At 40.9% G+C, this 13,573-nt stretch overlaps 1 protein-coding gene across 4 annotated transcripts in view; it reads right to left on the reverse strand.

Annotated features, from left to right (window-relative positions):
* Positions 1-4,693: 4,693 nt before the first annotated feature.
* Positions 4,694-13,573, reverse strand: part of CSNK1E (casein kinase 1 epsilon) — a 51,134-nt gene continuing 42,254 nt past the window's right edge. For 2 of the 4 annotated variants that reach the window (XM_081958520.1, XM_081958521.1), the window contains exon 11: positions 9,908-11,413. The gene's annotated coding sequence lies outside the window, so the exon portion shown is untranslated. Of the gene's footprint in view, positions 5,369-9,776; positions 9,871-9,907; positions 11,414-13,573 lie in introns of those variants that run through there. The other 2 variants (XR_014175806.1, XR_014175807.1) reach the window with 2 other exon arrangements.

A 13,573-nucleotide genomic window follows, 5' to 3' on the forward strand; every position in this document is an offset into this window, starting at 1 on the left:
GAAAAGCTGAAGCAAGGGATGAGAGGAGAGCTTCCCTCACATCAGTGATGACAAGTGTTCAGTCATCTGCGGGATTTAGTGGTTAGAAGTAAAGAGCTTCAGTGAGTAGCTGCAGAGTTTGGATGCAGGCATCCTTGCCTAGAGTAGAAGATAAGTGTTCATAATGGTTTCCCACAATAGGCTAAATAATATGACAATCCTCGTGTTTTTGGTTTAGTACTACAGTGCCTCTTAAAAATACCTTGTAAATTACGTAATTCCCATTCTGAGAGGCCTGAATAGACAGAATTTATCTTTTGTTCCTAGAAAAAATTTCTTCCTATATAAACCTGATGTAGAAGTAGGCCTGGCAAGCCAGGGGGAGGAGTGAAAAGAGGGATCAACCTAGAATCACTGCATAGTGATTAAATCCACTAAATCCACCCTCCACTTTGACTGCCATTCACAGAAGATTCCTGTGTGTAGGCTTTTAGCAATAAATTAATATGTAGACCTGACGCCTTTTTAATGTAGGGTTGAAACAGTAAAGACTGGTTGATGCCTTTATCATTCCAATAATGGTCACTAGAAAGGTAGCTGCAGCCACTAGATAATTTTGTGATTTAATAAGTTTGTCCATAACATCAAGAGATGGAATATCACTGGACCAATAACATTCAAGAGTACAAATGTTGGACAGGGGAGATGATTTTCTTCTACTTTGTATAAACTGAGGCTAGCTGAAGAGGAAGTGGCACTAGCAGTATGGCCTCTCTAACAACATCTGAGCAAGAGACACAGTTGTCTCTCTTCAATCACCATTTTTTTCCTGTAATGTGAAAAAAGATGCTGAAAACTCAAATCTTATTCCAGCAAGTGAACTTAACTAAACGATATTCTACTTGTTCTTATTTCAAATTCTTGAAATAAAAGAATGGTTGTTAGTTACCTTTGAATTTTTTCCTGTATTCCCTTTTCCAAATACATCAGATTTATTTGACCTACTGATTTAACTGCCTTAATTAAGAAAGGGGCTTCGCATTAAAGCTTTTTCCACATACAGTACGGTTGTACTTGTGTTTCAGAATTGGGACCAAATTTGTCTAGCTCTGCATTTCTGGATTTTTGAGCTGGAATAATGAAGATATTTTTCTTGCTTTTTGCTTGGGCTAGGTAGAAGGAGGCCCTCAGTAGAAGAAAGAATTCAAGCCAGGTAAACTAGAGGGTGTTGGTAGGGTCAGCCTAAGAGGTGGCAGCCAATTATAATTATCTTTCATTAGGAAGGCCATGAAGAAAACATTTGTAAATTATACTGCCTCAGAGTTCACAATGAGCCATAATGTAATAGCTTTGATTTTATCTTCCTATGTTGTGGGTATGAAGTTATTATGATTATAATCATTGCATATGATTAATGTAAACTATCAACACAACCAACAGTGGCCTCTTCAGTAAATCATTGTATAGAAGAGTTTATGGTTTAATGTGATATGTTAATTGAGCGATAGGTTTTCTACTCTAGGTATTGAGTTGAACTTCAATTACTTTTCTTCAAAAATTAACATACATATACCAAAACTCACTGGAGAAGAGCCTAATGCTGGGAAAGATTGAGGACAAAATAAGAAGAGGACGACAGAGAACGAGGTGGCTGGATGGAGTTACCGAAGCAGTAGGTGTGAGCTTGAGTGGACTCCAGAGGATGGTAGAAGACAGGAAGGCCTGAAGGAACATTGTCCATGGGGTCGCGATGGGTCGGATACGACTTCGCAACTAACAACAATACCAATAGTGTGTGTAACGTCACAATGAGAATACAAAAGACTGGGGTTTGCTTACATTGTGTCTATCATAAGGCACATTTCATTCTATTTCATTCTGATCTTTATGGGGAGGGTATGTGTTAAGTGCCATCTTTCACATTGCAGTCAAACTATAGCGTTGGGGAGGGAGAGAAGACAGACAGGGGCCATGCTTCCGTGAGCACAGATGAAAAGATACAATAAAATGTAATAAAAATTACAAAATCTGGAATTATAAATAGGCTTGAAAACTCTCTGCTCTTTAGCAGTCTCTTGCTATCACAATGACTTTAATATCCAGCATCAGAATGGCCATTGTCATCCAGAAATTCCTGGTGGCCTTTCTGGGCTCTGCCCCAGATATGTGCAATGTGATATTCCTTTCATGAGGTTTGGCTGTAAGAATCTGTTGGAACCCCTTTCTCCCTGCAGTGTAGCAGTGTCTTCCCATGTTTATTGACTTTATGGCCGGCTTGGCTGTAGTTTCACATGCTTGTGATCCTGGGAGGTTTCAACCTGCCTTCTTTGGGCCTGGAATTAGAGGTGCTCCCCATGGCTACCATGGATAGGCCCAGTTTATTTAGAGCCCAGTTCTCAGAGCACGTCACACATTGCGTTTTGTTTTTGTTTTAAGGCAGCGGCATCAGGGGTGAAATTCAGCAGGTTCTGACAAGTTCTGGAGAACCGGTAGCGGAAATTTTGAGTAGTTTGGAGAACCGGCAAATATCACCTCTGGCTGGCTCCAGAGTGGGTTTGGTTTGGTTTGGTTTTATTGGACTTATATGCCGCCCTTCTCCCAAAGGACTCAGGGTGGCATACAACATAAAAACACATATGACAAAAGTTAAAAAAGATTAAATAGAAAATCCAATAACCTTCAGTTGACAATTTACATCAAATTTAGGTAAATTAAAATTGACAATTTAAAATTAATAATTTACTTTATTCTATTCAGGCTAGGCCGGCTTGCTGAAAAAGCCAACTTTTTAAGGCGCGCCGGAAGGACCGGAGGTTGGGGGTTATGCGAAGCTCTGAGGACAGCTCATTCCAAAGGGAAGGAGCTCCCATAGAGAAGACACTCTCCCTGGGGGTCGCCAGACAACACTGCCTGGCCAATGGCACCCTGATGAGGCCAACTCTGTGGGATCGTACTGGACAGTGGGAGGCTACCGGTGGCAGTAGGCGGTCTCGCAAGTACCCTGGACCTAAGATATGGAGCGCTTTAAAGATCATAATACCTTGAATCGCACCCGGAAAACAACCGGCAACCAGTGCAGGCCGCCTAAAAGGGGTGTAAAAGCAGCCCTTGAAGAGCATCCGGAGGCTCCAACTAGTCCAGAATGCGGCCGCGTGGGTTGTCATGGGGGGAGCACCTAGGTACCCCCATGACAACCCACGCGGCCACATTCTGGACTAGTTGGAGCCTCCGGATGCTCTTCAAGGGCAGCCCCATGTAGAGAGCATTACAGTAGTCCAGGCGAGAAAGGACGAGGTTAGTGACTGTGTACAGGGCATCCCAATCCAGGAAGGGGTGCAACTGGCGTACCAGGTGAACCTGGTAAAAGGCCCCCTGGTCATGGCCGTAAGATGTTCTTCTAAACTAAGCCATGTATCCAGGACTCCCAGATTGCGGGCCCTATCTGAGAGGGCTAAAACGTCTCCCCCAATCATCAAAGATGGAACGTGATGCACAAATCTGCATGACAGGAACCACAGCCACTCAGTCTTGAAGGGATTAAGCTTGAGCCTGTTCGTCCCCACCCAGATCCGCACAGCCTCCAGGCACCGGAACATGACATTGAGGGCATCGTTTGGGTGGTTTGGGGTAGAGATGAAAAGTTGGGTATCATCATATGCTGATGATACCGTACCCCAAAACTACGGATGCTCTCGCCCAGTGGTTTCATATATATGTTGAACAGGAGAGGTGAGAGAACCGACCTCTGGGGCACCCCCACAAGTGATGCACCTCGGGGTTGATCTGTGCCCTCCAGTCAACACGAACTGTCCCCCACTCCCAACCCCACGAGTCATCGCAATAGGATACCATGGTCGATGGTATCGAAAGTCGCCGAGAGGTCTAATAAGACCAGGACAGAGGAACAGCCCCTGTCCCGGGCCCACCAGAGATCATCAACCAACGCAACCAATGCCGTCTCCGTGCTGTACCTGGGCCTGAAACCCGACTGAAACGGATCCAGGTAGGGTGGGAATGGGGCATGGGTGGGTTCCTGCCAGTTCTAACTTTCTATAGAAGAGGTTCCACAAATCTACAGTGCCGTTTAGAACTGGTTCCAGCTCCCTCCCCCCGCCCGTCTGCACATCATCAAGATGAAGAGCGAGAGGAAGAATTCTGGGAGTTGAAGTCCACAAGTCTTAAAGCTGTCAAGTTTGAACACCCCTGGGAGTTTTTTTCTAAAGGGTTAGGGGTGCAAGGGTCTTGTAACTTGACAGCTTTAAGACTTGCATGCTTCAAATGCCAGAGTTTCTGAGCCAACATTTTGGTTGCTAAGCAAGAGCATTGTTAAGTGAGTTCCACCACATTTTACAAGTTGGCCACGCCCACCTAGTCACATGGCCAGCAAGCCAATCCCACCCGGTCACATGGCCGGCAAGCCATTCCCACCCGGTCATATGGCTGGCAAGCCACTCCCACAAAGCAGGCAACACCTACAGAAGAGGTTCTAAAAAATTTTGAAACCCACCACTGGAATTGGGATTTTGCAATATCCTTCCCCTGCCATGCTCACCAAGCCACACCCACAGAACCGGTAGTAAAAAAAAATGAATTTCACCACTGAGCGGCATGGTGATCTGAAATTGCAGAATATTAATATCAGTTCCATAGACAAATAAAGCCCTTTTGGCCCAGATATCCTGTGGCCACACAAACACACATACACTGCAAAGAGACAGGGTCTATTTAATTGGCCTGCCCCAGGCGACTGATGGAGACAATGAAGTTTCAGCCAAGGCCTCTTGTCATAGTTTGGAATAAGCACATGGCAAGGGCTATGGATTGGATCACAATGGTATGGACTCTGCGGTTGCTGGTCTTGTAGAACTCCTGCAAGCTCATTACAGAGCAACGTTGAGATGGGAGTGTCTGGAGATTCTCAATCATCCAGGTCCTGGTTGTCCCAAAGGTGCTTTTTCCAAGAGGCAACTGGACTTTCTGGTATGTCTTTGAAGATGTTTCGCTGCTCATCCAAGAAGCTTCTTCAGCTCTGAGGGGATGGTGGGGAATGAAAGGATTTATACTCCTTGCAGACAGCTGGACATTTGCATTCTTTTAGCGGGTCATTAAGGTCCCCTGAAGGTTTCTCTGTGTCATCAGGGTCACCTGAGTGGTGCACATTGGTGTAGATGTGAAGCCTCCTTGGAACTGTTGAAAGGACTGTGTTGTAGATTGGAGATAGATGATGTTGTATCCCCCTCCCACTCTGTTGAGAGGGCTGTTCAATTTTGACATAGATGGCCTCTTTAACCCCTCTTTCAATCCAGCGATCCTCTCTGTTCAAAATATGAACTTCCTTGTCTTTGTTGTCTGTTGAGGTGGAGTGATGCAAGAAATGCCAATAGAGCTGCTGGAAAAAGTTGAAGAGAGAAGGTGACCAGCCACAGGTAAGAGCCTCTCCTGTGAAATACCCCATTCCCCAAGGATCTGGCAGGTCCCCACTCTTCTAACCTTCTGAAAGGCCTTAAAAAGCTGGTTCTTCCCAAAACCACTGGGATGAAGTGAGGCTAGAGTTCAGTTATTGTTTTAGGATGCCAGGATTTGGGTTTGACTGTTGGTTTTATTATGATTTTGTGAGTTGCCCAGAATAGTGACCCAGAGAATTCTTTTGAGGGAATGAATGAATAAGATAAACAATTTGTGATCCAGCTGGCCCAGTTTATAGTACATCAGTAATAGAAAGGGAATAAATTAATATCAAAGTGTACTTCTTGCATGCCTAAAGCTATGCTAGATATTAATTCAAAGGGAATTCCATTACAAATCTTTACTGCATCAAAATATCTGCTGTTTACGACCAAATAAAGATTGACATATCACAATATAAACCACAAAAAGAGCAGGGAAAATTACATTTTTGGAATACTACTCACGTGGTTTCCCTGCTACTTTAAATTTAAAGTGATCATCCTCAAAAAGGGTTAGACACTCCCCCCCCCCCCAAGTTTTATCTATATTTCTATTCTCAGCAGTAAGAAACTATTTAAAAATAAATTGTTGGAACAAACCACTAAGCTTTTATTTTGGGTAAATAAAAGTGAAAAAGTGCGCATGTACACATGCTTCTATGTATACAACACCTTTGAATACAAGGAGATAAAAAGATTACAGATTTTCTTATAAATATGGTATAGGAAATAGATTCTTCCTTGCCTTTTCATCCTTCCTGTTAAAACCATTGAGATTATATCTTGAAAAGCAACTCCAGCCCCAGGAAACTCACTCCCCTCCTGCACATTCATATTCCAAGTCCCAATTTAGACAAGATGAGCTAGCAATAAAGGCACTGCTGTTCCTCATGCCATAGTTCTTGCCTCCACCAGCTGATCCGATGACGGCAGTTGGGAGTCTACAATAGGAGGGCATTGACTGTCTGTGCCACTTAAGTACAACCAGTTCTGATCTTTCTCTGCAGAGGCTCCATCTGACTAAGAGCAGCAGATTCAGGCTGGCTTCTGTGCCAATAAAATGATTGTTTTTCTTGCTATAGATTGGCAACAATGAAATCTGTACCTATAGCAAGTCTGTTTTCTCTTTTAAGTAATAGTGAATTATTCTTATACTTGAAACGGGAGGGATTGTGGACCAATTGTGGATGATAAACTACTGTTCATGGTACAGCATGGAGTAAATTAATGGAGATTTATTCAAACCATAGTGAAGTAATTAATAATTAATACAAATGATAAAGTAGACTGGACTTTTAATGCGATGCACGAAGCAGAGGAATGCTTTGCTTTGTTCCAAGTCAGCTGAGCAATAATATTCAAAAAAATTCAATGGCTTGTGTCTTTAATCTCTCCTAATTATTTATATAACTGTTCCAGTTTTTAAGATTGTTTTATTTTGAATCAAGTTCAATTTTCTATTTCAATGTGCCAATATTACGCTGTACTTTCGAATTCACATAGTGATGGCTCTTAGTTTGGGCTGATTTTTTATATGTATCTTAATGTACACATAAACATACTAATGAATTCTGTACCCCAGTAGCACAAAATGGCAAAGCACATTGTGCCCACTGAGACAGCAGTTTTCTGGTGGTATACGTGCCCAATTAAGACCCAACCATCACAATCACTGACTTCCCATTAGCAGAAAGAGCTGCTGCAGCTTCTTTGTAATTTAGAATATTCACTATTGGAAGCCAGCCTTCCTTTTCAAAGAAGACCCTTTGTAGAGTCAACAGTAGCATTACATTCATAGTAACAATTCTGTGGTGGGAAAGACCGAGGGGAGGGTTTTTTTTTGTGCTAATTCTACCATTGTTAAGCACCAGTGACTCCACTAAGGAATCAAATTAAAACATCAGAAGATCTCAACTAGGCTCCTGCAGGGAACAACTGAACAGGGTGAAGAAATCTGGTACGGCTTTCTCAAGTGTAAGAGCAACATTTCCAGGCAGAAGCAGAGAATAGAGATAGCCAAGAGGAACTTTATAGCCCAACAGGGCATGACGAGCTCTCCTTCCCCCAATCCTTCCCTCAACATAGATAGACTATTGTGGAAGACATGGGGATTTTAGGTAGAGAGCAGCTACATGAAAAGAGTTGCCAATACCATTACGTGTGAATAATAGGCCGTGGGAAACAAGCTATATAAACCGATAGAATCTGGTGATAAGAGCTTGTGAGTCATTTACTATACCGTACTATATCTGCAATGCAGGGTGAAATCAACTTACCTTTGCTACCGGTATGCAAATGTGAGTGCGCACACACCACCTCCACACATGCACTGCACATGCGCAGAGGGTAAAAAACAGGACGTGATAACTTTGGGTGGGTGGGCGGAGCCTCTCGCCACCACTGCTACCGGATTGGCTGAACCGGATAGAATTGGCTAAATTGCACCACTGCTGCAATGCCTTCCATATATTAGGCAGTCGGGGTGAAAGACAAAGCTGCACTTAACATCTGATATGAAGCAGGCAGAACAGATCCATCTCTGTCTATTGTTTAAGTTCAGTGGGAGGAACGTGATCTAGATGGGGCACCTTTCTGACAGCAGTTTTGGACTACTGAGCAAGAGTGGCAAAAAGATAGTTACTATTAATGACTTAGAGCGAGGCGGCACAGTGGTTAGAGTGCAGTATTGCCTGCTACTTCAGCTGACTGCTAGCTGCAGTTCAAATCCCACCGGCTCAAGGTTGACTCAGCCTTCCATCCTTCCCAGGTGGGTAAAATGAGGGCCCAGATTGTTGGGGGCAATAGGCTGACTCTGTAAACTGCTTAAGAGTGCACTAAAGCACTACGAAGCCGTATATAAGTCTAAGTGCTCTTGCTCTTAACCCAGATCTGATTGCCATGGCGGAATGTTATTTGCCTATATTTATATAGGGTTACGGGGGAAATGACAGGTTTGTGCTGGATACTGCAGCATCTTGTTCAGACCCACCTTTTAATCATTGGTATGTTGGGGTTCTTCATATGAAAATTGCCATACACAATATGAATAGAACATTACAAACTGCTTTTATTCACAGGAATTCTGCTACATCCTGTTTATTTTTGGTGAATTTTTACTTGAAAGTATAAGATCATCCAAATGGTGAATCTGGGTAGCTAATGTGAGCTTAAAAGCAAAGTAATGTGAAAGAATAGAGATTTGATCTTGGGAACAAAGAAGAGATCATTGAAGCATTAAAGGAGATGAGAAAATAAAAAGTGTGAGAAAGGAACAAGAGTACAGATAAAGAGTTGGAAAGGACCATGGAGGTCATCTAGTCCAACCCACTGCTCAAGCAGTAGACACTATATACCATTCCAGACAAATGGTTGCCCAATCTCTTCTTGAAAACCTCCCACCCACAATGTCTGAAGGCAAGCCACTCCATTGGTTGATTGGATCTGCTTCTGAAAGGTATACATGGCCCACCAACCAATAAATTGCAGCAAAAGTTAAAAAGTGGTTAAGAAATTCAGAGGGATTTTCAAAGGCTCAAAATTTCACAGGTGCATTTTGACGCCCACCAAAACAGGCTCTCACTGACTCTTGTCTAGCAGAAATGCCATCTGGTTTCTCTGCTTAGAAGTACCTTAGGTGAAAACTTTGTGGTGCAACACTTACATTCAAATCAATCCCACTTTGTATGATATTACAAATCAATCCCTCCTTGATTTTGTATGATATAAAATGGGGCAGAGAGAAGAAACTTGACAGGCTATTAAGATGTTTTCATCCCATTCTACAACAATTAAAAATATTGTTGGAATTTTTCCTGCTTCTGAGTTTTGACCTGGCCTACCCTAAAGGCTAAAAAGAGAAAAATGCAGAACCAAATCAACCCACAAATATATTCCAGCCTGAGATATTGGGGCTATTTTAAACAATGTTATTAGTGTTTCCCTTTGAATTTTGGGGAAGTCTATTAGAGGTTAGAGATTATTTTTCTTATACAAAGGACAGGAAGCAATTAATGCAGGATTCCTTAATTACGTGCAATGGAATCCTGTTAGTTTAAAAATGATACATTCTCTACGCTAAATAGAATTCCAATAAGTATTTTTATTTTTCATTATTTAAATTCTAAAAGGAACCTTGGCTAATGCATTTTTGGAAATATTGATTTTTGAATTAATTTGGATTGGCTTTAATCTGAAAAGAAATTTCAATTTCCAGAACCTTTATCGTTTGAGTCCAAAACAAAGATTGCACAGTTTGAAGCCTGTACAATTTGCTTTTCTGCTATTATACCAGTGTTCAGAAAGTGAAAGCTATATCTGCTTTATTTTTAGGTGAGCAAATGATGTACATACTCTTCTTAAGTCAATCTTTTTCCTGGAACTTGGAAACAGAGCAATGATGAGGTTGCATGTAAAATGATACTTCTTGCCTACATCACAAGGTTGACTGCAGAGAAGAGAAAGAAAAAAGGCAGCAACTTCGATCACTTTGTCATTTTCTACTTTATTACTTCAAATTAACAACCACAATAAAGCTCAAAAAAGTCCAATATTTACACAGGAAAAAAGTACAAAATTCCCACCCACCCCCCAAAGTTCAATTTTTTGTTTTTTTGTTTTTGTTTTAAAATTACAAAGTAATAAAAAGGTTTTTTTTTACTTAATTAAAAAAAAGGAGAGAGAGAGAGAGACAGTAAGCAGGGTAAATAAATTAGGGGAAAACAACGACAAAAAAACCTGTTAAATAGAAGAATTAAAAAAAAAAGAAACCCCCAAACGCCAAGGCCGAATCCACTTCCAAACATTCCAGACTGCCCAACGTTTTTAAAAAAATAATAATTCCAAGCTATAGGGCTGGGGGACAGTTGATGATGGCTGTGATGCAGAACGAAAGACATTGTTTTCTTGAATAAAACCTAAATATTTAAAAACACGAACGGGGCAAAAAGGTAGAAGAAATCTTCTTACTGAGGAGGGAAGATGTGTCTGTCCTTCTAAAATTGATGGTACAAGGAGTAACCTCTGCAATCATGTGGCTTCTACTCCCACCCCCTTCATTCACGTACCCCTCCCTTTTCCTCAGCTACTCCTGCAGGAAAATAACAAAAACGGAATAAAAATAATAAAACTAAACACATCCAAACCGGTTGCTTGAGAGAGAGAGAGAGAAAGAGAGAGAGACCACCATCCCTTGCACTAGAAGCAGGGTACATTTCTACACCCTTCACATTTGTTGCTGCTTTGCACAGCAGATATCGCTACCCACATCCACACCAACACACAACTGCTGCCGTGCCAGTCCTGTTCACCTTATTGGTATGCCTGTAGCATCCCACAGGAATGCACGCACAGGGGCAGTGGTGTCCCCAAAAGAAAGAATGCCTGAATACAAATAGCAGCCTTCGTCCACTGAATCTCCCCTGGAGGCAGTGCCAGCTTCCCACTGCAGCCAAATTTGAAATGAATGTTAAACCACCTCCTGAAGCTCCTTGGAGCTGGAATTTTTAAAGTCTCCTGTAAACATCCTCCTCCCCACCCAAGAACCACAGAACAAAGATGCGATTAAAATTGTGTTGGAAACCACCTTTTCTTAACTATCTGGACTTTCAAAAACAATATCGAATAAGGCTTCTCTCTTTTTTTGTTTTGTTTTTTTTGTGAGCGGTACATATAGATCGGAAAGGGGAGCAGAAAGATCTGGGTGGTAGCCACGGCCTGCTGGCATGAGACGGGCAAGGCCTACGGAGAGGAAGCTGCACAACAGCAGCAAAGGTATTCCTTGCAAGGCTCCTGCATGAGTGAATCGTCAAAGGCAATTTGGTTCGGGAACACAGCCGATGATCTCAGGAAAGACAAGAATGCCAGCACAGGGCAGATCCTCTCCTTGTTGCTGGCGGGGGGGAAAAAAGGTTGGCTTTTTTTGTTTGTTTTTTTTCCTTTTAATTTGTTTTTGTTGTTTTGTTTTTTAAAAGAAAAATACAGTGAAGACACTAGAAAAGGAAAAGAAAAGAACAGAGCGTTATAAAGAGGTTTCTTCTCAGAAATTCAAACATTGGATTGTCTTCTAATAAACTGGCTTAGCGCTAAATAAGTCACCACTTATTTTCATGAAGGAATCCCCTTGCCTATCTCAATCTTTGGAACTTTTAAGGGCTAGCAACTGCATTGAAAGAAGGAAAATCATACTCATATCTGCACTCGTGTTTTTAAAGCTATCCACCAAACAGAATTTATACAATATTGTTTTATTTGCAAGGAGTGCAAAGTTATCTCTGGAGCTTCAAGGTGTTTTCATGTTTGATTACTTCGCTTTTAAGAAATTTTCTACCAATTCACAGTGAATATTTTTAAGAACCAAACAGAAACCACGGAGATAAAAGTGAAGCACAAAATGGTCTAAAGTGCTGTATTTATTTTATGTACACTATCTGTTTCTTGCTTGTATGACGTGAAACGCCCAGTTGCATAGATTTAGATCTGCTTTTTAAAGAAAAGAACATCTAATTTTAATGAATTGGCAGTAAAATTAAATAATGGCAATTCTCTTTAGTCTATGGTGTTTTTTCTCAACCTCAGCAACTTTTTAAGATTCATGGACTTCTCCTAGCAGGCTAGCTGGGGAATTCTGGGAACTGAAGTCCACATACAGTATCTTAAAAGATGTTGAGGTTAAGAAAAACAGACCTATACCCTTCCCCTGACCCCAAGACAAATATTCACTATCATATAAATCATTACAGAAGAAATATTTTCTTCTATTAAATCTATGCCTGATTTTCTTTCAGGAACTTGAAGCAATAATACAAATCCCCCCATGACAGACTTAGTATTATAGTTTAGCCATAATCAAATGGGGATGTGAAACTAATAACCCTATCCCAAGTCCAACACCATGGACACTACAGTACAGCTCTTCAAGAAATGTTACATAATAATGATTTCAATTCAGGCTTTCAAGAACGTCTCTGGTGAAACAATGCCAATACCCTGCTACACAGGACTGAAACTTGCTGCTCCTAGCACTCAAACTGCCAGTGGGGATCAATACTTCTGTGAAAACTTGTGTGACTTCACTTGCACAATTCCACTGTAATAAATTACCATGACCACACCGTCTAATGCACACTAATGGAAAGAACTGGCAATATTATTATTATTATTATTATTATTATTATTATTATTATTATTATTATTATTATTATTATTATTATTATTATTATTATGTTAATCTTTGGTGAGATTCACAGCCTTTGGGGCTGGTTGGTAGCCTAACAGCTCGGGTCCTAACCAAGGACCTAGGAACTGTTAAGGTAATTTATTATTATTATTATACGATTGTATCACAGCGGCCAGTTGTTTCGCTGGATTTGGCATTGATTACTAGTTGGGCCCCACCCAGGGGCCTAGGACGCCGTAACGTATTTTCGTAGTATACGTGCAGATCCAAGCAATGCAGCTTTTTGCATTTGACTGATGGTGATTTTGTCAAGTTTTAACTGTTTTAAATGTAATTCCAGTGCTTTTGGAATAGCACCTGGTGTGCCAATTACCACTGCTGGTTTGCGCCATAATTGCTGAATTTCAATTTTTAAGTCCTGGTATTTCGTGACTTTTTCATGTTTCTTCTCCTCAACCCTGCTATCACCTGGTATTGCGATGTCTATGATTGTAACCTTATTTTTCTCAACCAGTGTAATGTCTGGTGTGTTATGCGCCAGTATTTTGTCTGTTTGTATACGAAAATCCCACAGGATCTTGACCATCTGATTTTCGGTGACTTTAATTTAACTGTTTTAAATGTAATTCCAGTGCTTTTGGAATAGCACCCGGTGTGCCAATTACCACTGGAAGCTGGTTTGTGCCATAATCGTTGATTTTCAATTTTTAGGTCCTGGTATTTCGCGATTTTTTCATGTTCCTTCTCGTCGACCCTGCTATCACCTGGTATTGCGATGTCTATGATTGTAACCCTATTTTTCTCAACCAATGTGATGTCATTATTATTATTATTATTATTATTATTATTATTATTATTATTATTATTATTATTATTATTATTATTATTATTATTATTATTATTATTATTGTTATTATTTAGAACATTATGTCCCTTATTGCAAGTCCAGTTTTCTCATCATGGGATGAGGTCA

The sequence above is a fragment of the Natrix helvetica genome (assembly GCF_964273705.1).
Source record: "Natrix helvetica genome assembly, chromosome: 6".
NCBI lineage: Eukaryota > Metazoa > Chordata > Lepidosauria > Squamata > Natricidae > Natrix > Natrix helvetica.